Below are 25,073 nucleotides of genomic sequence, written 5' to 3' on the forward strand. Positions count from 1 at the left end.
AGGTTGAAAGAAGCGGAGCTGCCTCCGCTAACATAAATTAATTCTGATGAATATTATTGCATGGAATGTCCGTGGTTTAACGGATGAATCCAAACGTCTGCTGAAGGAGCATTGTAATTCTTTTAGCCCGGTAGTGTTGGGCATTCTTGAACCGAAACGGGCGTTTCGGAAAGTTAGACAGAGTTACTGGCATTCGTTGAATCTTGTCCCGGTGCATCAAAACTGCCGGTCTCCTCGCTGTTCGAATATTTGGGTTTTTGTTCACTCTTCTGTTGTTACTAATGTTTTGTTCTCTTCTGATCAGGTGGTTGTGGTGGACTGCCTGTAGCATAGTTATGATTTTCGTATTGCTTTTGTTCATGGTTCGAATGACCAAAATGACCGCCGTGATCTCTGGCATGATCTTCTTCGTTTCGTTTCTGGAAAAATGGTTTTCATGGGCGATTTTAATGCGGTGAAAGGTGCTCATGAGCGTCTGAGTTTAGCTTCGCCACATAGAGGTTCTTGTAAGGAGTTTTGTGATTTTATTGATAACTCTGGCTTTATTGAATCCCCTACGGAGGGGCTTCGATTCACTTGGTCGGGACGTAGATTTTTACCACACCATGTGGAATCTGTTTTAGATCGTGCTTTGTTTTCGCAGGGTTTTGCTGATCTCTGGTCGTCGTTGGTTACTGCTGTCCTGCCTCGCCTCACTTCGGATCACTCTCCGTTGGTGTTGCAATGCAAATTGACAAACCCTACTGGTCGGAGGCCTTTCCGTTTTCTTAATATGTGGACCTTGCATCCGACCGTTCAGGAGATGGTGGCGACATCTTGGAGGGAGACTGTCAGCACACGCTGCCCGATTTTATGTGTTATGTTGAAATTGAAAAGGCTTCGTAAGGAGATTGGGGTTTGGAATAAAGAGGTTTTTGGCAATGTGGATTCCTCCATTTCTTCTCTCATGAAACAGCTTGAGACTACTCAGGGGAAGATTTCTGCTTCTGGATATACGAACGATCTCTTTGATGAGGAGGTTAGTCTTCAGGCAAAGCTAAATGTTTCGTTGACACATAAGAACTGTTTGCTTCAGCAAAAAAGCCGTGCGAACTGGCTTCGGGATGGAGACAGGAATACTGAGTTTTTTCACCGTTTGACCAAGTTCAAGAAACGGAATGCGCCTTTCACTCGCCTCAAGATTGATGGTAGAGAGACTTATGATGCCACTATTATTGAGAATCATATTATTGACCACTTTACGTCTCTTTTCGCTGATGATGGTCGACCTTCTGGAGATCAGTTAGAGATTGATGCGCTTTTTGAGTCGGGGGTGTCTGATGATCAGAATGCGCGGTTGGTGAGTATACCCGATGAGAGTGAAATTGCGGCGGCGGTTTTTAATATGGATGCTTCAAGTGCTCCTGGCCCTGATGGTTTCTCTGGTAACTTCTTTCAAAGTTGCTGGGATGTGATTAAAGCGGATGTCATTGCGGCTGTTCAGAATTTCTTTTGCCATTCTTATTTACCTTCTGGGTGTAATTCCAGTACGATGATTTTGATTCCCAAGAAGGATTCAGTCGACACTGTTGCTGATCTTCGCCCGATTGTCCTTTCGAATTTCTTATTCAAGATTATCTCGAAGATTCTTGCCTCTCGTCTTGGCGTGGTGGCTGCGTCTCATGTTTTTGACAATCAATTTGGCTTTATTAGCGGGCGTAATATTCATGATTGCATCATGCTCAGCTCGGAAGGTTTCAACTGTATGAAACGCACGGACAGGGGACGTAATATGGCTTGTAAAGTTGACATCCGAAAAGCCTTTGATACTATTCGATGGGATTTTATCTTGCAAGTTTTGCGAGCTAATCACTATCATGAGAAATTCATTTACTGGATTTCTATTATTTTCAGCTCGGCGAGGCTCTCTATTCTCTATAATGGTCAGCTGCGGGGATATTTTGCTTGTTCTCGCGGAGTGCGTCAGGGAGATCCCCTTTCTCCGATTCTCTTTGGAATTGCGGAGGATATCTTGAGTCGGCTTTTTAGCAGATGCGTTGATTCTGGGCATCTAGAACCTATGCGCTATAGTCGAACTTTTCAGTTCCCTACTCACTTGTTCTATGCGGATGACGTTATGATCTTTTGTAAAGCTACGGTTCGGAATGCTAGAAAAATTCATCAGATCTTTTTGTACTATGACTCTCTTTCGGGTCAGCAGTGTAGTCTGGAGAAGTCTTGCATTTACTTTGGTTCGGGAGTTCTCAATGACAGGAAAAGTGCTATTCATCGTGAGCTCAGTTTCACTACCGGGAACCTTCCTTTCAATTACTTGGGAGTTCCGATTTTCGTTGGGCGTCCGAGAGCTTCTTTCTTTCAGGCAATTCATGATAGGATTGTCCAGAAGTTTGCTCGATGGAAAGGTCGTCATCTTTCTATGGCTGGGAGGCTTTGTTTAGTCAAGTCCGTTATTCAGAGTTCGATTGTTCACTCCATGATGGTTTACAAATGGCCAAAATCGTTACTGCACTCCCTTGACATGAAATGTCGTAATTTCGTTTGGTCGGGAAATATTGATAAACGGCCCAGCTGTGCTGTTAATTGGGGTAGAGTCTGCTCCCCCTTGAAAGAAGGCGGCCTCGGCATTAGATCTTTTACGTTAATGAACAAATCTTATTTGATGAAGCTGGCTTGGAAGTTAATCCAGGGAACTGTTTGGGCGCATTCCATTCTGAGATCGAGATATCTAAACAATTTTGGGGTTGCAAAGGATTCGGTGTCGAACTCTTCTGTTTGGATTGGGATGAAAGAAGAAGTCAATCAGTTGGTGGATGATTCTTATGTTTGTATTGACCGTGGTGAGCATACTTACTTTTGGCGGGATGATTGGCTTGGGTACAAGCTTGTGGATAAACTTAAAATTCCGATATATATGCATGATTTTCTGAGCTTCTCGGTTAGTGATTATTTTTATGATGGTGTTTGGCATTTCACGACATCCTTTGTTTCTCATTTTCCTGATATTGTGGATGATATTCTGCGTATTCCGATGGGCGGCCAGAGGGATACGAGATATTGGAAACAGTCGGTTAAGGGTGAGGTTTCGGCCTCTTTGGCTTTTTCTAATATTTGCCATCGTTTTCCTGCTGTTAGCTGGGGCAAATGGATCTGGGAGGACTTTATTCCGATGAGGCGATCTATTCTCTGTTGGCGTGTCCTCCATGGGCGCTTGCCTACTATTGATGTTCTTATCCGGCAAGGGTTAATTGCGCCCAATGCTTGTTCTTTGTGTCTCCAAGATAGTGAGACGATTTCGCATGTGCTTTGGGAGTGCTCGTGTGTTCGCCCTATTTGGACTGATTTTTTAGGTTGGTTTGGTAAAGAGAATCTCTTGGGGTGCATGGATATTCATTCCTTCTTAGTTCTGGCTTGGAATCTCTCTTGGAGTTCCCAAATTGGTTCTTTTTGGAAGGCGGGAATTATCACTCTGATGTGGCGTATCTGGTCGGGACGCAATGCGCTTATTTTTGAGGATTTGTGCTTTGATAGACGTGCGGTTTTGGCCTTTGTCAAGGCTTACTTTATGGCTCGGCGGCGGGAGCTCCTGGAGTTATTGCTGCGGGTGGGGTTTTTCGAGACAAGTGGTCTCATGTCCGAGGTTGTTTTCATTTTAAAGGCGGCAACGGCTTTGCTTTCGAGGCGGAATTGTTGGCTGTGATCTATGCTATTCACATTGCTCATACCCGAGGATGGCGGCATCTGTGGGTTGAGGCTGACTCTATGTATGTGGTTCACCTTTTGTACTCTCGCTCGAGTGATGTTCCTTGGAGATTTAGGGCGTTTTGGCAGCATACTCTTCGCCTGCTTCGGGATTTTTCTTTGATGGTCTCGCATATTTACCGTGAGGGTAATCAACCGGCAGATATTATGGCCAATGATGATCGGCAGGAAGGCTGGTGGCCTTTTGCGATTGAGGAGATTAGGATTGCGGTTGCAAGGGATATGTCGACGCATAGTCATATCCGTATGGTTATATAAGCAGGTTCGTTGGTTCCCTTAGGCTTTGGTTGGGTTGTTTTCTTTTGTTGTTGGTCTCCTGTTTTCTTTCTTGGTTCTTCTTCTTCCGGTTTTCTTGAGCCGAGCTTCTTAGGGGTGATGGTTAGGCCGGAACTCCTGAAGTTGTCTCTTCCCGCTCCTGAACCGAATGTGAGTCTTTCACGAGTACTCTTTTTCCTTCTAAGGTCTCTTCTTCTTAGAAGGTTTTAATGAGGCTCGATCTTTTGTTTGCTCTCTTTTGCGCTTTCTTGGATGTTTTGTACTCTTTTAGTTTTCCATTAATACAAGCCTTATTCTCATCATATATATATATATATAGGGGAGGGCTAGAATAAAAATAATTTTTTTTGTATAAAATATGAACAATTTTCAGCCCTTAGATCATCAAGATCTACGGTTGATTCATCATCTTGTTGGATGAATTCAGGTCCTGAGTTCGAATCCCAAAGGTAGCGAAAATTTTATTTTCGTAATTCATACAGTTACACAGTCAATTCATACGTGTTCTACATAGAATTCATACATTTTAATTCGTTTATAGTTTATACAAAAAAATATATTTTTATTCTAGCCCACCCCTATATATATATGAGTAAAATTTTGAAGTAGCCAAAATGAAGCATAAAACACAATTTATGGCCACTCATTGAAAAAATATAAAATTTGGCCATTTTTATTGATTTGGGATGTTTTTACCCTTAATGAGACGGACCGGGTAGGATCATCAGGCACGCGGGTCGCGTGTTGGGTCAGGATAGACACTTATGACACTATTAGTGCCATAAGTGCCAACGAAAATCTAAAATAAAACCAAGTAAAATGGTTCTCTTGGCACTTATGGCACTATTAGTGTCATAAGTGTCATACCTGCAGCACAAATACAGAAACAACAGCAATAGAATCAAGAAATCATGATGTGAAGAAGATGAAGCACATGAAACAAACAAATAAAAAATCTTAAATAGATAATCTAAACCCTAAATGGAATATCTAAACCCTACGGGGAAATGTTTAAAAAGGTCCTCTTGGCACTTATGGCACAAATAGTGCTATAAGTGTCATGCGTGCATCACAAATACAGAAACAACAACAATAGAATGAAGAAATTTGTGATGTGAACAAGATAATAAAACACATGAAACAAACAAATAAAAAATAAAAAGCTAACAAAATCTTGCACCAAAACTTCATTGACGCGGAAGAGAGAGAGAGAAAGCAGAAATTTTTCACAAGCGGTCATAGTAGACTTTTCATTTCTTTGTTTTCTTTATTATTTTTTCGTGTTAATACTCTTAAATAATCACTTTGCTTAAGAAAAGATTAATTACAACTATAAAATTAAAAATATATTAATTAAAATGATTATTTTAATATGTGTCTCTAGTTTATTATTAGACAATAACAGAGAACTACTTATCGTCTCCATCTCTTTTGGAAAGATAAAAAAAAGAAAAAAGAAAAATTAAATTCCTATCTAGTAATATGGGCAATAAAATCATCCAGTAAGTCGCCGCCTTCCTCCACTAATTTCTTGAGGGCGACGCTCACCTTCTCTGTCCTCTTCTTGATCTCCACTCCTTCCTCCGCTCACAGCAACCTTCCCACCACATCCTTGATCACGGCAGCACCCACCACCTCCTCCCTCGCCTCCCACTCCCTCACAACCACGCCAATGCCCAAAACCTCCGTCAATAAAATAACATTCAACGGCTGATTGAAATGCATCGGCCACGCCGCCACCGGAACCCCATAAATCACCTTATTTTCTCTATTTGCTTCGTCGGTGGATCGATGCGCTGCAGTGCGATGGGTAAAACGGGCAAATTAGGCATACCACCTAATTAATGGCCAGATTTTGATGTTTTAATATTAGGGGCCAAAAATTATTTTTTGTTCCTCATTATGGCCATTTGGGTAGATTGTTTCCATATATATATATATATATATATATATATATATATATAGGGTTGAGATCTATAAAGAAACCCCTTACATATAGAGATTAAGGAATTAATCATAACCGCCCAAATAGTGGAATTGGACGGTTAGATTGATTTGGTATTTTACTATTTTAATTCCACAACTTAATAATTAAAATAGTTTTTAAATCAAATAAGGGTGAATTTGTCAAATCTTTTCGGATGAAACTTACCATTCGAAATTAACTCCCATGAAAATAGAATTTATTCACCCCCCACCAACCACGACTACACCTTATTCCAGAATTCCTATTTTTTTGATGGATCGGCGACTATTCTTCTCCAGGCACGAACACACCTCAAACCAGAAACACTACTTCTTAATAGATCGGTGGCGATTCCCCTCCAGGTATTAGGGTTTTTTTTATTCGATTCTTCTAGAAAAAATCATATTTTCTAAATGTTTATGGTTCAATTTTCTCGATCCGGTATTCATTGCAGATTTTGCTTGTGAGTTATAGATTTTCCTTCGTGAATGGTTAATGCATCACTATTTGCTTATTGAATACCTACTATTGGATTCTGCAGTTGCAACACTGTTTTTATCCGATGAAGATCTCGGCGAGCTTGCTGCTCGAATACTCGAAGGGTGAAGCTAGAGGCATGGCGGTAAGGCGAGGACTGTGGTCTACCAAATCTGTTTGACTTTTGGATGTGACGATTCAGAAATTTTATTTTTCGTTTGATTTTATGTTCTTCGAAAAATTGTGTTTTGTTCATTTAAAAATTGTGATTACTGGTTACATAGTATATTCATGAATAATATTACTTTATTCAATAAAATATTTTCCTTATTCACAATTTATGAGTTTCATATAAATTATTCAGCAAACTTTATTCCTTATTCACATAAATTTGATGTTTATTTGGTAATCTTGAATAATATTCAGATACGATTTATTCATGAAAAAGGCTACTTTATTCAACAAAATAGTTTCCTTATTCACAATTTATGAGTATCATATAAATTATTCAGCAAACTATTATCCTTATTCGCATAAATATGATTTTTATTCATTACGTCATGAACAATATTCGAATACGATATATTCATGAATAGTGTTACTTTATTCAACAAAATATTTTCCTTATTCACAATTTATGAGTAACAATTACGTTATTCAGCAAATTATTATCCCTATTCGCAAAAATATAATTCTTATTTGGATAAGTTTTGAACAATATTCAAATACAATATAATTATTTATTATCACACAAAGAACCAAATTAATGTGTACAGGTTTTGAAATAATGAAAAAAATAAAATGCTACATGAATTACTAATTTTATTTAAGCGATTAAGAGTTAATTAAGTTATGCATAATTAATTACTGGATTAATAAAAATATAAATTAGGTGAAGATTCTATTATTTATTTGCATAATATTAATTTGTGAATACACATTAAAATTATTTGAACAAATAAAAAATGTGGATGAACTCATGAATTCGAGTATATAAAATAATTGTGAAAAAAAAAACATAAATAACGTCAAATATACTAGAGATGGGAATAGGAATAGGGATGGTGTGATATTTTTTGGAATTAATTACAATGTTCAAACATAATAAAGGAGAAGAAAATTTGATATATAAAATGGACATAAAAATCGACGGAAAAAAAAGGAAAAAGTGGATGATTTCAAATCTTACCAAATATGCAAAGATTATGTGTATCTTTATTCCATAAAAAAATCGGTTACAAATTATGGGATACACAAAATCTTACCGTGCATATTAAAAATATTTTCGGTTACTACTAGAAGTACATTGACATAATTAACCTTTTCAGACATAATTAATTAAATAAATCTGGAAAATGCAAATCCATTGGATTGCTTCAAATCAACGGCCTGGATCCTTTCTTCATTCTTCACAAAGATGTCTTTCTTTATTGATCCATTCCCTATTTATATATATATATATATATATATATATATATATATATATATATATATGGGGTCGCATTCAAGGGAGATCACTATATATTCAAAGAACAGAGGCCAAATCTCAGCCGTTGATGTGTAATACCCGGGCTTTTGATGACGTGTTTAATTGCTTGAGTTTGAGTAATTAGGGTTTAGATCCCTTGTTTGATTTACTTTGTAAATAGATGAGGAGTTATATGAAGTTTTCTTGTTATTTTTTTTTAAGATGTTGAGATGTTCTTTCGATGATGTGAGAATGATGTGGGATTTTATATCCGTATTTGAGTTTGAGTATTTGAATAATTCGAGATAATTATTTGAATGAGAACGATGAACTCGGAAGTGAGATCTGAGTCCGTTAAGACGTTTTTGAAAATTTTGACTTTTTGACGATGAATAGTAAAATACTGCTATTTCGTCTTTTTGTCGACTTTCAAAATCTTACGTGCACGTCGTCGAGAAATATTCTTAGTTTTTCGATACAAGTCCAATAATGAAAGTTTTTATTTTTGGACGACGAGTGAATAGTAAATCGGGATTTCTCAATAAACGAACCGAGCTCGTTTATCAGAATTTTGAGAACGAGCTTGCGTTTTCTATATTTATATAGATTTACGAGTGCAATGAAAGTGAGTAGAGGTTGAGAGGGCGAGTAACAAAGAGTATGGGTTGTTAGTTGTTAAAACGAGACGAGACGAGATATTTAACGACTAACGGGTTAATATCCTAAATATCTAACCTACCCTACCCCTAACCACCCCCAAACCTCCCAAAACCCCTTTCCCCTCACTAACTCACGCTATATCAGCCCACACCACACACACAACTCACATATTCACACACACAACACCTAAAACACACACTACACACGCCATTTTCCATTTAAGCTTGGACGGAGCTTTTGACCTCCGATTTGAGCACCGAGACGAGCGCCGATCATCTTTTCGATCACGTATCTAAGTAGGTAAGATCTTTACCTACGTTTTGATGGTTTTATTTTCGATTTTCGTCGACGTTGAAAAACGTCGATTCTCGACTTTATTTTGAAACGACGTCGGATCGTCGTGAAATTTTAGTATGTTGTTCTTGGGTAGATGTTGAGCATGTTTAATGAAGGGAGTAAGAACGGAACGAACCGTAGCTATGAAACCCATGAGGGCAGCCCCGTTTTTCACATATTAGCTTGTCTTTCGATTTTTGTTTGATCGTTTTGACTTGATATTTGTGCTTAGGGGTATGCTAGAATCGATATATATTAAATTCGTATTTTTCCAAGCACGAAAATTGTATAAATTTTTAGAGTATGATTATTTAAATTCGTGAAGTTTGAGACGTTGCATAATGAATATTATTGCGTATATGTGTTCTACGATATCACATGAGCATGCTAATTGATTTACAATTTATGGATGATAATTGTTGAACGAAATTAAAACTGGAATTCTGTCAAAATTTTACAGCAGTTTCAAGCTTATGTTTCGATGAGTTTTCATTGCTTGATGGCTCTGAAATTTTAGTATGTTTATCTATGATATGTGTATTTCGTTGCTGCAAAATTTCATGTCTTTTGGATGATGTTTGCTATTTTAAAGATATTTTGAAAAATCCTTGACAGAATCTGTCAACTATTGGTAGACTTCACAAAAACGTTTATATCTATTAATCCATGAAGGATTTAGCATCACCGTTTTTTTTAAACGAAACTAGACTTCAATACTTTTCTAAAAACATAAGATTTCGATTTTTATGACCTCTGAAACAGAGCAGTTTATTATTTCAAAAATGCCCTGTTCTGCTGTCATATTTGTCCAACAGTAAAAGTGTATGAGTTTCATTGTTTATTTGGCAGATCATATGAACGTTTTCTCTTGTGAAATTTTAACCAAATCTTCAAGGATACCTTTAGTTTTGGATGATTAAATTTGATGGAATTTTATTAAGGTTTGCCTTGGTTTCTAATGGCCTAAACAAAATTGGCAGAAACTGTCAATCTTTGACAGCCTGCACTAAAAGAGCAATATCTCCAAAAACCTTTAACCTTTTTGGTTAACTACCATTTTTAGAGTGAACTACACTTCATGAAGTTTTTGAGATCAATTGGTATGAGAGTTTATGATGATTGAGTTGGTTGTTATGAATTTTTAAAGATGACACAAAAACAGCAAAACTTTCTAGAAAACAACTTGATTATATTTGTTTTGATGGATGATACGATATGACTAAATGGTGTGAGTTGTGAGAGTTATGATTAACGCACATAAATGTTGGTATCTGACACTCGAACAATTGGTGTCGAGTATAAATGATAGTTTACTGATAAAGAGTTTTGATGATTTTGAATTGTTTGGTTTGCGTTGAAAAGATGTCAAGATGTTAAGTTTTGAGTCGAGAGACGAGTTCACGTAGTGAGATTCACGCGTTGAAATCTCGTGGCTGACATTATATATGAATAGGTCATGCCGAAATTTTTAGTGAAATTAGAATTTGAGCATAGTCGATTCTTGTTGACCCGTGACTCAAATACATGCCTAATGGAAAGTTTAACTTTCTAATCGGTTAATTAGACGAGATGAGAGCGAATAGATCTGCTAAGAAAGTGGACTTTTCGATGTGTTAAATATTTCTTTTAATTGAAGCGCTGCTAATTATAACATAAGGATGTTATAATTAATGAGTAATGACGAGAGATAATAATTGTTATATTGATTAACAATCAAGAGAGATGAACATTAGAGATACTAATGTTTCATAAAAGAGATTAGATTATTAATCGAGGTTTCTTTTATAACTTCTCACCAATTCTTCATAACGATGAATGTCCTTTTGGGAAGTAACGACTTGAGGGAGAGAGTGACGTTACTCATTGATACAGAGACACAACGAGGTGGGCATTACTTTTACTATACGTATATAGAGATCCCCTACGTATCGTAGGCCTCTTATACGAATGAATGCATGAGATGATCTAACTGTTAATTTCAGTTTCATATATATCAAATGAGTTTAAATGTTACATTCAAGCAAGTTATTTCATGACAAAATCTTTGAGTTAAAGTTATTTCAAGTATTGTCTTGCCATAAAATGTTTAAATTTTAGTATGATATCTATCTGCTTTGGCTTTGCCAATGATGCAATCGAATTCGGGTCCTGAGCAGTTGATAGCTATCCTGCCAGGGCTAGTGTACACCAGTGACCGTGAGTCATCTAGCGGGTTGGCCGGTCAAGTGACCGTGAGAGGTGGCCACCTCTCCGGCACACAGTTTCAGGTATGATAGATTACAAAAGAACTTAGTCTGATCAGACGAACTTTAAGAATCACAAATGAACTTAGTAAGCTTGGGCCTTTTTAGCGAAAAACTCCCTTGCTGTACTGATTATGATGGCATGACAATTTACAGTTTTGAAGCATGTATTTTTATACCTAGGCATACGTGCCCACTGAGTGCTTTTGTACTCAGCCCTGCATATGTTTTCTAAATGTGCAGGTTGAGCTGATGTGATGATGGTGCTGCAATGAGCGGAGTCTCCAGGGTTGTTAATAAATAGTTAACCTGTCTAGAATATGTCTTCATACATATGTCTAGCTACTTTCCGCTGCAAGATGTTGTTGATGTTATAGTATGTTATGTCATACTTTGAGTCTTAAGAGAATGGTTGCATATGATGTATAACTTGATTAATGATATTAATTAACTTTTATGCAGTCTTTCATAGACTGTTTTCAATTGAGTATTAATGAATAAAAATGACGAGTTTTATTAAGATGAGTAAGTTTTACGGCTATAAATGACGCCCCTTTTCTTCCCCTTCTTCTTTAACCCCATCCCTAGTCGTGGATCACTCGGCCTAACTATCCCTAGTTAGGGCGGGTTGTGACATGATGTTATCTAATCTAACGGTCACCATTATTCACGCTATGTTCAATGGGATTTTTTTGTTGAACATATACAGGGTCGAAACCCACAACCCCCCAAAAACTCAGCATTTATTCACGCCATGACGTTCATCAAATCCGTTGAACATGGCGTGAATAAATGCTGATTTTTTGGGGGTTGTGGGATTCGACTCTGTATATGTTCAACAAAGAAATCCCGTTGAACATGGCTTGAATATTCTTTGAATATTTAGTGTTCTCCATTGAACTTTTCCGTATGTATATATATATATGTGTGTGTGTGTGTGTGTGTGTGTGTGTGTGTGTGTTAGGGGTCTAAAATAAGAACACCTCTTACTGAGATAATTAATTTTATAAATTACATAAAAATCAAAGTTATTTTTATTAATAATTTGAAGTTAAAGAGAATATAAACAAATCAAACTTTGATTTTTACATAATTTATAAAATTAATTATCTCAATCTAATTTATGAAGTATTAAAATAAAAATAAATGCCTAAAACTAAAAAAAAAAAACAAGGGTTAAATGTATGCGCTCACATAAGATATGTAGCAAAGTATTTCTCATAGCATAATATATACTATATGTATATAATATTTTTATCTATATAATAGTACTTCATCCCATTACAAGTGTCTCATTTTTTATAATGGGATGTCTCATTACAAATGTCTCATTTTTTTTTTTTTGACAATATATTTTTTCTTTATACTTAATATTTAAATAATTTTTATCAATTCATTTTATCTACTTTTTACACATTTTTTAATTATTATTGTGCCTAAAAGAATGGGATGGATGAAGTATAATGTGTAAATGAGTGAAGTTGTGGTGGAAGTGATTCATCTCAGTCTTATGACGTTTCAAGACAACGTCATCTGATCCCAAGAAAAATCAAAAAAAGGATGCCGACTTGGAGTGTGCATAATTAAATTCAAATTAAAACGACATATGTTTTGAAATCTTAACCACAACCAACTAGGCATGGTGATACAGCAAGTTTTTGTTGGCCAAAAATTTAAGGAATTTGATCTATAACAGCTAGTTATAATTTAAGATTAATTTCGTGGAAAAATTAAGCTCACATCCATTGAATTTCATTTGCACTTTAAAGTTGCGATCTTCGCGTCGGAGCGAAGGACAAGAATTTGGAGTTTGATTTCTTGCGATAGGATATTGGGATTTATCATTAATTAGAGCATTTCCACCCCGACTTTGTTTTAGTATCTGAGTAGTAAGGAGGATTTCTTGAGCCACTGATTCAAGTTTTCACGTGCGTCATGAATTTCATCTTTAATGATCAAGCTGCCTGAGTTTATTTGCCTAATTATTGACGTGTACAATTAGAAGTTTTTTTTAGTTCATCCCCTTATAAATATTTAATATTTTGTTTATAAAATTACCCTTAAAATAAAATATGTAATAGGGATATAATAGACTATATATTTTTTTATGTCCATGACACTTTTTAATAGACTAGTATAGATTATTCAACAATAATTCCATCATATATCATTTTAAGTTCATCTTTCTGTAATTTTCTCTTTCTAATAAATATTTTTTCTCTCTAGCTAGCATAAAGTTCTCTCTCTTGCTTATAAGCTCAATTATCAAAACATTTGACAACTTATAAAAGCTACTAGAGCTTATAAGCTCTTTGAAATAAGCTAACACCCAAACACCTATCATATTCTCTATAATCGTAATTTACATTTTTTTTATATTTTAATTTTGTAAAGAGAAAAAGAAAACCTATGAGGCAGCTACTACTTTGTGTTGCAGTACTTGTACAACTTGTATACATGAATTGAACTGGTTGTTTTACTTGGTCAATGACATGGGTTCGGATACTTGTCACGAATTGAGGTGGATATTTGGCGCAAGGCATTAATGTCTGAGCTGTAAAATGTAGGTGAGAAGTTGGCCCATCATATTTATTTCATCGAAAGGAACATGTATTGCTCAAAATATCACTTCCATCATTTCACTGTTCAATTCACTCGATACAAGAAATGTCTACATATCTCTTAGAAATTAGTTTTTCCCTCCATCAAAAGGAGGAAGAAGAAGAAAATCTATAAGAAATTATATATGTGATGATCAGAATTTGGAATAGTGGCTGAAATTAGGTTGCAAGATCATTGACAAGATTGTAAGAAGTTGATTAAATAGTCTCATATGAGTGCAGTGCTTCATTTACTGTCACATGATCAAATTATTGTCGTACGAAATATGATATATACCTGCTCTCCTACTTATGGAGTGATTAATACTTTGAGGGTGTTTGGCTAAGCTTATTTTAAAGAGCTTATAAGGTCTTGGAGCTTATAAGATGTTTCAAGAGCTTATAAGATATAATTTTCAAGAGCTTAGAGCATCCGCAATGGGCTTACTTGATAGCCTACTTGATAGCCTACTTGATAGTGGTTGTGTTATTGAGTAGGTAGTGCTGCATTGGGGTTACTTGATAGCCTACTTGATAACATTAGTTTTGATTTTTATGTTTTTCATTTAAATTTAATTGCATAATTTAAATAACATATTTTTCTAATAGTTAAATACGCCATTAAACATAAAATTTAAAAACACCTAAAACATAAAAATTAACAACACCTAAAACATCATATCACCCCATCATTAAAATTACATAATTAAAATCCTAGTCTAGACCACGACGCCTGAGCACGTCGGCGACCATGGACGCGTGCAATGCCCTTTGTGCGTCCGTCATGTGCGTCGTATCCGCGTTCAGGAGCTGCATATCGAGCTCCCTCTCCTTGATATCGTTCCTCCGCTGGTACTGGGCGGTGAATGCCCTCATCTGCTGGTCGGACCTGTCCAACCTCTCCACTATTTCCGGTGGAGGCTCCGAGCTCGTATGCGACGCGGATGCCTTCCCTTTCCCCTTTGCCGCCTTCGCCGCCTTGTTGCCAATGGGCCGGGAAGAAGAGATCTTCTCGCCCGACGCCGAGGTGGTGAAGCCGCCCTCTTCCGTAGTCTTTGTCCTCTTGGAGGCATGCACGTCTCCAACGAGGTACATCGACTTGAACTTGGGATTGTTCCGGAGAACTTTCCACGCGTTCCAAAAATTGAATGCGACCTTTTGTGGGCTTCGAGCCTTGAAGAGTTTTTGGGCCTTGTCACGAAGCATATCATCCGAATGACCGGAGGGCCAATTGTTGCGCGTCTCCACCCAAATAGCTTCCCAGAGACGCACATCCGCGTTCACTCGGGCCCAGTGGCCTTGAAGTTGCCGGATCTTAAGGTCGACGTCGATGATGGGGTTCACACGTGCGCGGATCCGGCCCCAATACGCCTCCCCATTCTGATCCGTCCCACGGATGGCGTCGTTGGTCTCCTCCGCCCAAACTTGGACGATGAGATACGTATGCTCGGGAAGGTAAGTATGACGGATCCTTACTTCCTTGTCGTGCTTGATTTTGGTGGCCATTTCCTTCTTCCGACTGCCTTTCTTTGGTTTGGAGGCACTCTGCTCTGCACTGACTGGTTCCTCCTCGGGTGGGGTCTCCTCCAAGTTGATTCCTCCCATATCGGGGTGATAATCGGAGGAGAGATCGGGGCACCAATTAGGATCATAGAAAGGGTTGTATGGATCCATGAAGGAAGAAAATTCTTGAAGAGAAATGGAGGAGAAGAAAATTGGAGAAGAAGAGATGTGAAGAAGAATGGAGGAGATGGGGTTTTTTAAAGAGGAGAAGAAGAAAAAAAAATTTGAAAACTGAAAAAATAACTAATCCATACAAAATGTGGTGAGATGCGTCGTAACAATGAATGTGAGTACGAAAGATAGAACACAACGAATGATAACCCAGTTCGGTTAAACAACCTACGTCTGGGGGGCCTCGCCCAGGGAAAATCATCCACTATATGAAGTTAAGATGTACAAAGGACTTACACAATAAGACACCCTCTTACTTAGCCTCTACATCTTCCTAAAACCTCATCAACGGTGAATAACTGAAAGCTAGACAACGACTAACTTTCTAGGCGCACCTAATCCCTTGAGAAACAAGAACCAACAATAAAGAAGAGTAAATAACTCTTTTACAATGTACGCTCAAGTGTATAACTCACAAACACTCTTCTGCTAGGAGAAAATAAAAGTACAATATCAAGAAAAGTACTACGGACGGTACCAAGTCTGGGGGGACACCTAGCAGGAATAATAATTCACGTCTACATCGTGAGAACTGATCTGAACGAAAATCCCCAGCAAAAACGAATTCCCTTCGTCAAGTATATATAGCCAAACCCTAGAAGAAGTTTGGGCTCTTGTCGGGCTCCAGGCGACGACCCATAAAGCGATCCAGTTGCAGCGGCACAAATTAGGGTTTAATGAAACCCTATGAATGAGGACTCCCAAGCCAACAAAAGATCTAGTAGATATATATCCATAAATAGATCCAAGAGAAACTCCTTCAAAATCCCGCAGGGAAAGAGGCTGCCAGAAACATGAGACCGAAGAAGCAACCCAACAAGGAACAGACTGTAGAACTCTTGAAGCAACTCTCGAAGAAACAGTTCAATCCAGATCATGAAATCTTTATACACTTATTGTCTACTCAATGACAATTAAATAGAGTATGAAAATACTTTAACAGAAACGATCGGTCAAAGCACGCATATCGAGGAAAACCAGTCAAAATTCAAATTTAAAATTCGAATTTCTCTATTTTTTTTTAATTAAGCCTTCCCACTCCACCCGACGAGCATACTCGAAGGCTCGAGTAATGCTCGAGTACCGCACGTCTGCAACGCCATACACGAAGGCAACGCCTTACTCGAGCACTCGAGTAAGGCGTTGCCAATGCTCTTATAAGTTGTCAAAGTGTTTGGATAATTGAGCTTATAAGCTAGAGAGAGACTTTTTTGTTAGAGAGAGAAAATCGAAGAAAAATGAACTTGAATAATATATAATGAAAATAATAAATTATAGTTGAAAAATATTTGTAAAATGATTATTGCATATGAGATTATAGAAAAATAAGTTGGGGTAGAGGAACTTATTTTTTGGGGAGCTTATAAGCTCTTGGAGCTTATTTTTGGAGCTTATAAGCTCCTTTGGAGCTTATTTTGCCAAACACTTTGGAGGAGCTTATAAGCTCCTAACAGTTTATAAGCTGTTTTAATGAGCTTATAAGCTCAGCGAAACACCCTCTTTAGCTAGGCTAAAAATGTTGACATGAATTGGAGTAAATTCGTTTTTAATTACTTAGCTAGGAATAATAGTTACACGTCCAAGAAGGTTATGGTTCTCATCATATTTGAGTGATTTTTGTCGGCTTGTTTTCCCACTCAAAACTTGTGAAATAAAGCAAGAAAATAGAAGTGAAGCTAAATAGATCTGATTTGATTGAACATATATAGTCCGTGTATGGCATACTGTTTCATCTGTAAGAAGATGAAACTATTTCCTTGCAGTTGGTCAACTCCTTGCTTAGGTCATCTAAAAAGTTTTCACTATCTTTTAATGTTGCCAATTTCCTTGTCGAAGACATATATACTGCTCATTCGAGTCGGAGGATTTTTTAGGACATTAATTTATGTTGATTTGGAAATTAGGACAATAATTTTTGGATTTATTAAAATAAGACATTAATTAATTAATAAGCCGTAGGACATTTCTCAGCCAATTATCGAATTTTCGGACTTTCCCGCATGGACCAAGCACACGACATCCTATCCGGAGCCGTAAAAATAACGTGTTTGCAACATAATCAACCCCTCCGTGCGGATTGTCATGTGATTGGTCCGTGTAAAAAAGTCTCAAAATTCAATAATTGGCCTATAAATGTCCTGCGGGTGCAATACTTATTAATTAATGTCATATTTTTACAAGTCCAAAAGTTATTGTCCTAATTTCCAATTCAACCTAAGTTATTGTCCTAAAAAACCCTCTAGCTCCTACTGCTTCCGTCCACAAAAATTATGCCACAATTTTCTTTTTCGTCTGTCCATAAAAAATATGTCACATTTGTAGTAGGGTCCACATCACTCTACTCACATTTAAAGTATGACCTTTGCTCCCCTACCACCAACTCCACTCTCATTTTATTCAAACTCGTACCAAAAGCAATGTGGCGAATATATATCATGGACGGATGAAGTATTATTTTACTTATACTTATTGTACTTTTTGAAAGACCGAGAATGAAAATAAACTGAAAATACAAGGGTTTACAATAAAATATTTTGGTTATTTCTAATCTTACACTTACTAATGAACACATAAAATTCTCATAATTGTATAACTATTGATTAAAAAAATGTATTAAGACAAATAAACATTATTACAAAACTAAAATGAAGAGTCCATCAATATTAAGTGTAATAGGGACATAATAGGTAAATGAAAAAGTTTAAATTTTTTCAAATTATTTTCAACTTTAATCATTATATATATTTCAACAATTTTCTTCATTTGCTTCCTTGTCCATGTTGGCGATTGTGTAACACTTAAATGAATAAACACATATAGTATTATTTAAAAAATATATATCGATATTTATTTTGAGCTAAACAATAAATAAATAGTTGTTTGAAATTATGTTTAACTTTCATTTTAGCATATAACTTTAATTTTTATCAACTATTAACGCAAACGCAAAGTTTCGTTCTATAATACTCCCTTTTGTCCACGAAAGAACTTTATAGAAAGAAGTTACACGAGTTTTAATAATAAAGTTGTTGAGTGTATTGAGAGTGAAAAAAAGATTGTTGAGTGTATTGAGAATGGAGAAAATGCGTTGTAATTAATGTAATTACTCCTTTGGTCCCGGCTATCTTGATTCGTATTACTTTTTGAGTCGTTCCAACTATCTTCATACATTTCTTTATATGACAAAAGTTTTTCTCTTTATTCATATTTTCACTTTTTCACCTATAACGCTTAACACATTAAATACTACTCCCTCCATTCCTAAAAATTGTGACCCATTGGAGGTGGCACTAGTTTTAAGAAAAAAATGTGGTAATTGTGTTTGAGTGGAGATTGGGTTACACACCTGTTTGTAAATAGTGAGAGAAAAAGTTTGTGGGGTTATTTCCAAATAAGGAAATGTCACAATTTTCACGGACATCCCGATATGGTAATAATGTCACAATATTTAGGGACGAAGGGAGTACTTTCTTAAATTTCATGCTCAAAATTTTTGTCTTAAGACAGCCGCGACGGAGGGATTAGTATTGAGAGTTGTGAAAAAAATAAGAAGTAAGAGTAAATATATTATAAGTGGTGGGGTATAGTCCAAAAATAGAAAATTCTTTTGTCGACCCATGGATTATATCCATATCATAATTTTCAAAATTTAGTAATATTTTTACTTTTATATATGAATATTTACCACTAAAGTAATTATTATCGATTTACTTGTGTAAAAATAAGATATTGAACTAATTAATAGAGTCACTTGAATTTTAGCCTTTTAGTAATTTCCTTTAAGGTTTTTGTATCTCTTGAGAAGTTTGAAAAATATCTAGTTGAAGGTAAGATTAATATTCTTAATTTTTTATTTTCTAATTATGTTTTGATCTTTTTAACATTATCATACTTTTATAAAGTGATAAATGTATATATGAGAAGTAAAATTAATTTTTATTAACTACTCAAATTTTACAATATGATAACTGTTTAATTAGAATATTAATGAATTTATATAAATTGCATGCAATGCACTAGTAGAATTAGAGAAGGGCAGAGGAGAGATGAGATGAGTAAGAAAAGCTAGCTAATTGGAGTTGGATTCCTTGTATGCCAAGGATTGAATTAATGCGGTGGTAAAACAACATAAATAAAGATTAAAGCCCAATGAATTACATCCAAATTACATTCCCTCTCACAAAATCTCCCATCCCCGAGCATGGCTTCCGGGTACAATTGTTTCACGACATTCAACGTAGTCAAACGCTCATTCCGGGGCACTATTTTCCCTCATCTCGAAATCCAATTCAAGCTTTTCTTCGGCAACGAGTATTACCACCGCCAAGATTCCAGACTTGAACGCCTCCCTGCCTCGGGCCACAGCAACACCGCCGCCCACATCATCGCTCGAGGACACGTGTGGTACGACGATGTCCGAGAGGCGGTAGGAAACGCCATCGTCGGCCGTCTCCATGAACACGAATGCCGGCGTGCGATTATGCTGGCGTGGGAGGAGGTGTGGAAGGCTTTCATGCCCATCCAAACCCTACCTAAGTACACCGTTTTTGATCTCCATTTGTACATACGGTCCACATACTTGTACCTTTATGCCGACAATCCTCGCGCAGCGGATTCGGTGTTGGAGAAGTGCGACGAGGCTGATGAGGAGAGCTGTTGCTGCATCTGCTTGGAGGAGCTCCGCGGCAGCGTGGCGTTGAGGAGAATGCCGTGTTCGCATGTGTTTCATGGCGGCTGCATCAAGGAATGGCTGCGGAAGAGTCATTGTTGCCCGCTTTGCCGCTACCAGATGCCCACCAATTAGATATATATATCCACTGTTTTTGCATGTTTCCTACAACAATTTCCAGATTTCATTAATTTCTATGTAGTCTGCTGGAATTAATTATTTTTAATTTATATGAATGACAAGTGATTTATTCTATAACTGTTTATTACAAGATATATTGAATCTCAAAATAATAATTATTATTATTACACACATACATACTCACCCACGCTAGAGTAGCCAAAGGATGTGCTTCACACACAAAAATAAGGATTTTTTTTTTTTTTTTGATCGGGCAAAGTCATGTTAGATGTTAGTAATATGCATGAAATTAATAAGGATTCTACCAAATATAATTTGTAATTTTCATATATATTTGTATCTTAAAAATCAAGTAATATGCATGAAATTAATATAACAAATTGACAAAACAATCTATCGAAAAATTCGAAATAACCTCTCTCTTTTTTTCTTTCTTTCGAAATAACACTTATTTTTAGTAAACGTTAGACCATCCATCCAACCAAAATATTAAAAATAAGGAAAATATTTGAAAAATAAAGATATAGAAAATACGCCCAAATTACGAAAACCGAAAATAAGAGAACAAACCTAGTCAATTAATTTAAGAAATAAAAACCCAAAAGTATTTATTAAGTCACTCAAATATAAAAGAAACACCAAAAAGAATTTTTTTTTAAGAAAAAAATCCTAAAGAAGGCAAGAACCAAGAAGAGATATAATTAAGTAACCCAAATATTCTCTAGTTGGAGTTCGACTTTGATACGTATTATATGAAGTATAAAACAAAAACAAAAATCAGATAGCGTATTACAGATTGCATGGAAACAAATTAGTTATTAAAAATGATGAAAATAAATATTTAGAAAGTAAATAAAACAAATGTATAACTACATCCAGAAAGAAACCTAAAAATAAGAATAATTAATTCAAGAAATAAACTAAAAGCCAAAACACGTAATTATAACACAACTAATTAAAATTTAAAATGAAGTTAATCCACAAAAAGAGATTAAAAAATAAAACTAAAGAAGGCAAGAAGAGATAAGTAAGCCTAACCGAAATGTAACCTAATTGGAGTCCGAATCCTTCTACGCCAAGTATTCCTAGCAACACGATATAAATAAACGTCGACAGTCATATCCAATTTTCTCCAAATTACATTCTTTCTCGAAAAAGAATAAACACCAAATTCTGTTTACAACAATGCCATTATTAATTTCTGGAGCAATGAGCATGAATTACGAGCGCCTCAGTGGAAGTAATCGAAAGTGCATTCCGGTCCACTATGTGAAGATCAAATTCCAACTTTCCATACACACCGAAACTTCCAACTATGTCGTAAACCCAGATTCGCCAATGGACCCACACTTTCTTGAATCCCTCCCTACTTTGAACTACAACACCACCGTTCAAGAATCCTTGTCGAGCGACGATGTACGAGAGGTGCTCGTAGAGGCCGTCGGCGATCGAGCGCCGGCGCCTGATCACCTTCGCGTGGGCGGAAGTGTACAAGAGTTTTACGGCCGTGTTGGAAGAAATGCATAGATGGCCAAGCATGATATTTATGCAGATTATCCTAATAAGGTTCCACCTCATCAACCTATGCTACGTTGCATGTTGAGTGGCGTTCAAAGTCATTTGATTGGAGCTCGTGAGAACAAAGTGTGAACAAGTTTTCTGTTACATAGTTTTGTTTGTTTATGATTGTACTTCTGCTCCTCATTATGAGAGTGCTGTGGAGTGTTGGCCCAATTCTCATTAATTCCCCAAGCCCAAACCCGAGCCCACCTTCCCTTTAAACTTTCAGCCCAAGCCCATCCCCTTTTATACCCAACCTCCCCTCAGCCAACCCTAAATCCCCTAATTCCATGCGCCGCTCTGATATCTCTCTCCCTCTCTCACCTACGCCTCTCCATCTTTCCCTCCGCCGCCCGACTCCTCGGTTCTCCTTCCGTCTTCAATTCTCCACCCCCTTCCCGATGCCTTCCACCTCTTTTAATCTGGTCCTAATTCTTCACAGTAATGGGAAGGTCTTCAGGCAATTTCTCGAGAAGGCTCTGCTACTCCTTCTAAAGATTTCTCTCCTGTGTGTGAACGAGGCCTTCCCTTACTGTGAGAGTTGTCACCGGATTCCTGACCACCGGATTCCTGATTGGTGATACTCTGGTTGATTGCGAAGCCATCGGAATTCCTGCCCATAGGATTCCTGCTGTTGGTGGCCGTTCATCTGAGATCTGTGTGCCGATCTGTTCTCCCGGTTCCCTTGAAGCCTTGATCATTGAGCTGCCGGAAGAAGCTGTGCCTACCGTGGGAAAATCTGAGCCAAAGTGTCCCGAGGACACATTTTCCCACTTCGATTTTTCTGTTCTTTCTTGCTTTTCTGTCTCCTTTCGTTTTTCTCTCTTTGTGTCTGTTTACTTGTTGGTTTCTTGGTGTTCTACAGGTACAGGTACAGAGGAGTGTAGACGAAGAAGAAGAAGGAACGTGAAGTGGTTCTTGGCACTAGAGTGTCGTGTAAAGGCGGCAGGACGGTCGGGAACCAAGAGGTGAACCTCCGGCTAGGCGAAGATACCCAACAGTGGTATCAGAGCCATGGGGACCTAGCCGGGGCACCCTCCGACCGCACCTCCTTCACCCCGCCGCCCGTTGGCTGCGCCGATTCGCTCCCGACGAGCAAGGATTAAGGTAAATCTGGACTTTCCCCTACCTGGGAATCCAGCTCTGGTAAATTGGCTTAATCACTAAGACTCCTAGTTTCTAGGATTGGTGTTGCCTGCTGTTTTTTGTTCCTTTACCTGTTTTTGTCTGGTATCTTGCGATCCTGTTACCCTTTTTTGCTTCCGCGTGTTGCCTTGTCATCTCGATATACCCCTGGCATTTCAAAGCCAAGTGAGGTTCTCCCTTGCATTTGGTCCAGTTCGTCTGGATTCTCCTTTAAAGGAGTCTCCTCGTGCGAGTACCCTGGAAATCAAGGGAGAAAGGGGGCTATCTAGATAGGCTGTATGTGATTTGGTTCCCTACTGTTTCCGCTGTTATTTTTGCTCTCTCTGGTGTTCCTGCTTTGTTCTGTAAAATCTCTCTTGGATTGAGAGTTTTACCCTTCTCTGGACTCAGATAGTCCTCTTGGAACTTCTTGGAGGGACCAGTGTGAAACCTTGCTCCACAGATCAATCTGTGCTGAGATCTGGGCTCTTCCCTGCTCCTGAACTCCAGAAGTTTCCTTCCTTGAGGTCCTAGTGACCTTTGTTGTGGTGTTACTTGCTCTGTGGTCTGACTGACCTGTTACTCTGCTCTGGTTTGGTTGTTGTGGTATTCTGTGAAAAGTGTGTTTGCTTAAGTGCTGCATCTGCATTCACCATGAACAACTTGCATTTGGTGCCATTCAATGGCCGGGATGATTTTCAAGATTGGAAGACCAAAATAGAGTGCATTTTAGTCAAAGAGAAGGTTAAAAAAGCTTTATTATCTAAAATTGACAAGTCTGTGACTGATGAAAAGCTGCATGATATGAATGATAATGCTAGGGCAACCATTTTGTTAAATCTGAGCAGTTCTGTGGTTAGGAAAGTGTCTCATCACTTATGTGCTAAAGATTTATGGGATGATTTGAACTCTATTTACTCCACTTCATCTGAAGAATCTGCATGGTCTTTACAAAATCAATTTATGAATTTTCAAATGGATCCTTCAAAGGATGTTGATTCAAATCTTGATGATTTTCATAAACTTTTGCATGATTTGAAAATTGCTGGAGATGACAGTATTGAGAAGTATGCCCCTCAGATTTTGTTGAGTTCTATTCCTGAGTCCTTTTCTGAAGTAAAATCAGCTTTAAAATATGGTGGGTCTAAGGTTTCTTGTGAAATGATTATCAATGGTCTTAAGACCAAAGAAAATGAACTTAAACTGCAAAAACCCAAGTCTCTTCAGGGTGAGGTTATGTATGTGAATAAGGATAATCAAAGAAACCCTCATCATCATTTTTCAAAGGGCCAGAAGTCTGATCATCATAAAAATGTTGCTCCAACTGAACAGAGGGAAGACAATAGGTTTGATCATAATCAAAATCAAAATAGGAATCAAAATCCTGATCAGAAACCTAGGAAAGTGTGTTGGAATTGTGGAAAACCAGGGCATTTCATAAATAGATGCAAGTTACCTAAAAAGAATAAGAACTATGTTTCTAATGAGCCTAAACAGCATGCAAACAATGTTTTTGAAGAAGATGGTGTCTACATGGTCCATGATTATGATTTTCAGTTCATTAATTACTCAAATGCGGTGTCTAAATCTGTAACTTCAAATGAGTGGTTGATTGACTCTGGTTGTACTTTTCATGTGACCCCATTTGAGCATATGTTCCAAAACCTTCAGTTGGTCAAGTCTGGGCATGTTTCTTTGGCTGATGGTCAGAGTTGTGATATCTTGGGTAAAGGTGATGTCTGTCTGAAATTTGAAAATGGGAGTCTCCTTACTTTGAATGATGTTAGATTTGTACCAAACTTGAAATTCAGCCTGCTTTCAGTGTCTAAAATTGCTGATAAAATGCTAAATAGTTCTGTGAACTACTTGAGATTCCAATTTGAAAAAGACTCTATGCTTTACTTTACTGCTCCAAGAAAGGGAGATTTGTATGCTGTAAGTGCTGAGACAGTTCCTTTACCTGTTGCTAATGTGGTCCATGAGGACAAATCTGCACTCTGGCATGCTAGATTAGGGCACATGAGTAACAAAGGCATGGAAATTTTGAAAAAATTTGGTG

General features: G+C 37.2%; 1 protein-coding gene and 1 long non-coding RNA gene across 2 annotated transcripts in view; one reads left to right on the forward strand and one right to left on the reverse strand.

The window, feature by feature from the left end:
- The window catches only part of LOC131012154 (endoplasmic reticulum oxidoreductin-1-like), a 606,214-nt gene that overhangs the window by 173,313 nt on the left and 407,828 nt on the right, over positions 1-25,073 (reverse strand). The window lies entirely within an intron of this gene.
- On the forward strand, positions 10,662-11,705 carry LOC131012171 (uncharacterized). Its single transcript, XR_009097219.1, has 2 exons — positions 10,662-10,826; positions 11,429-11,705. It is a non-coding gene; the product is annotated as an uncharacterized LOC131012171 (long non-coding RNA).

This window comes from Salvia miltiorrhiza, chromosome 2 (genome assembly GCF_028751815.1).
Source record: "Salvia miltiorrhiza cultivar Shanhuang (shh) chromosome 2, IMPLAD_Smil_shh, whole genome shotgun sequence".
NCBI lineage: Eukaryota > Viridiplantae > Streptophyta > Magnoliopsida > Lamiales > Lamiaceae > Salvia > Salvia miltiorrhiza.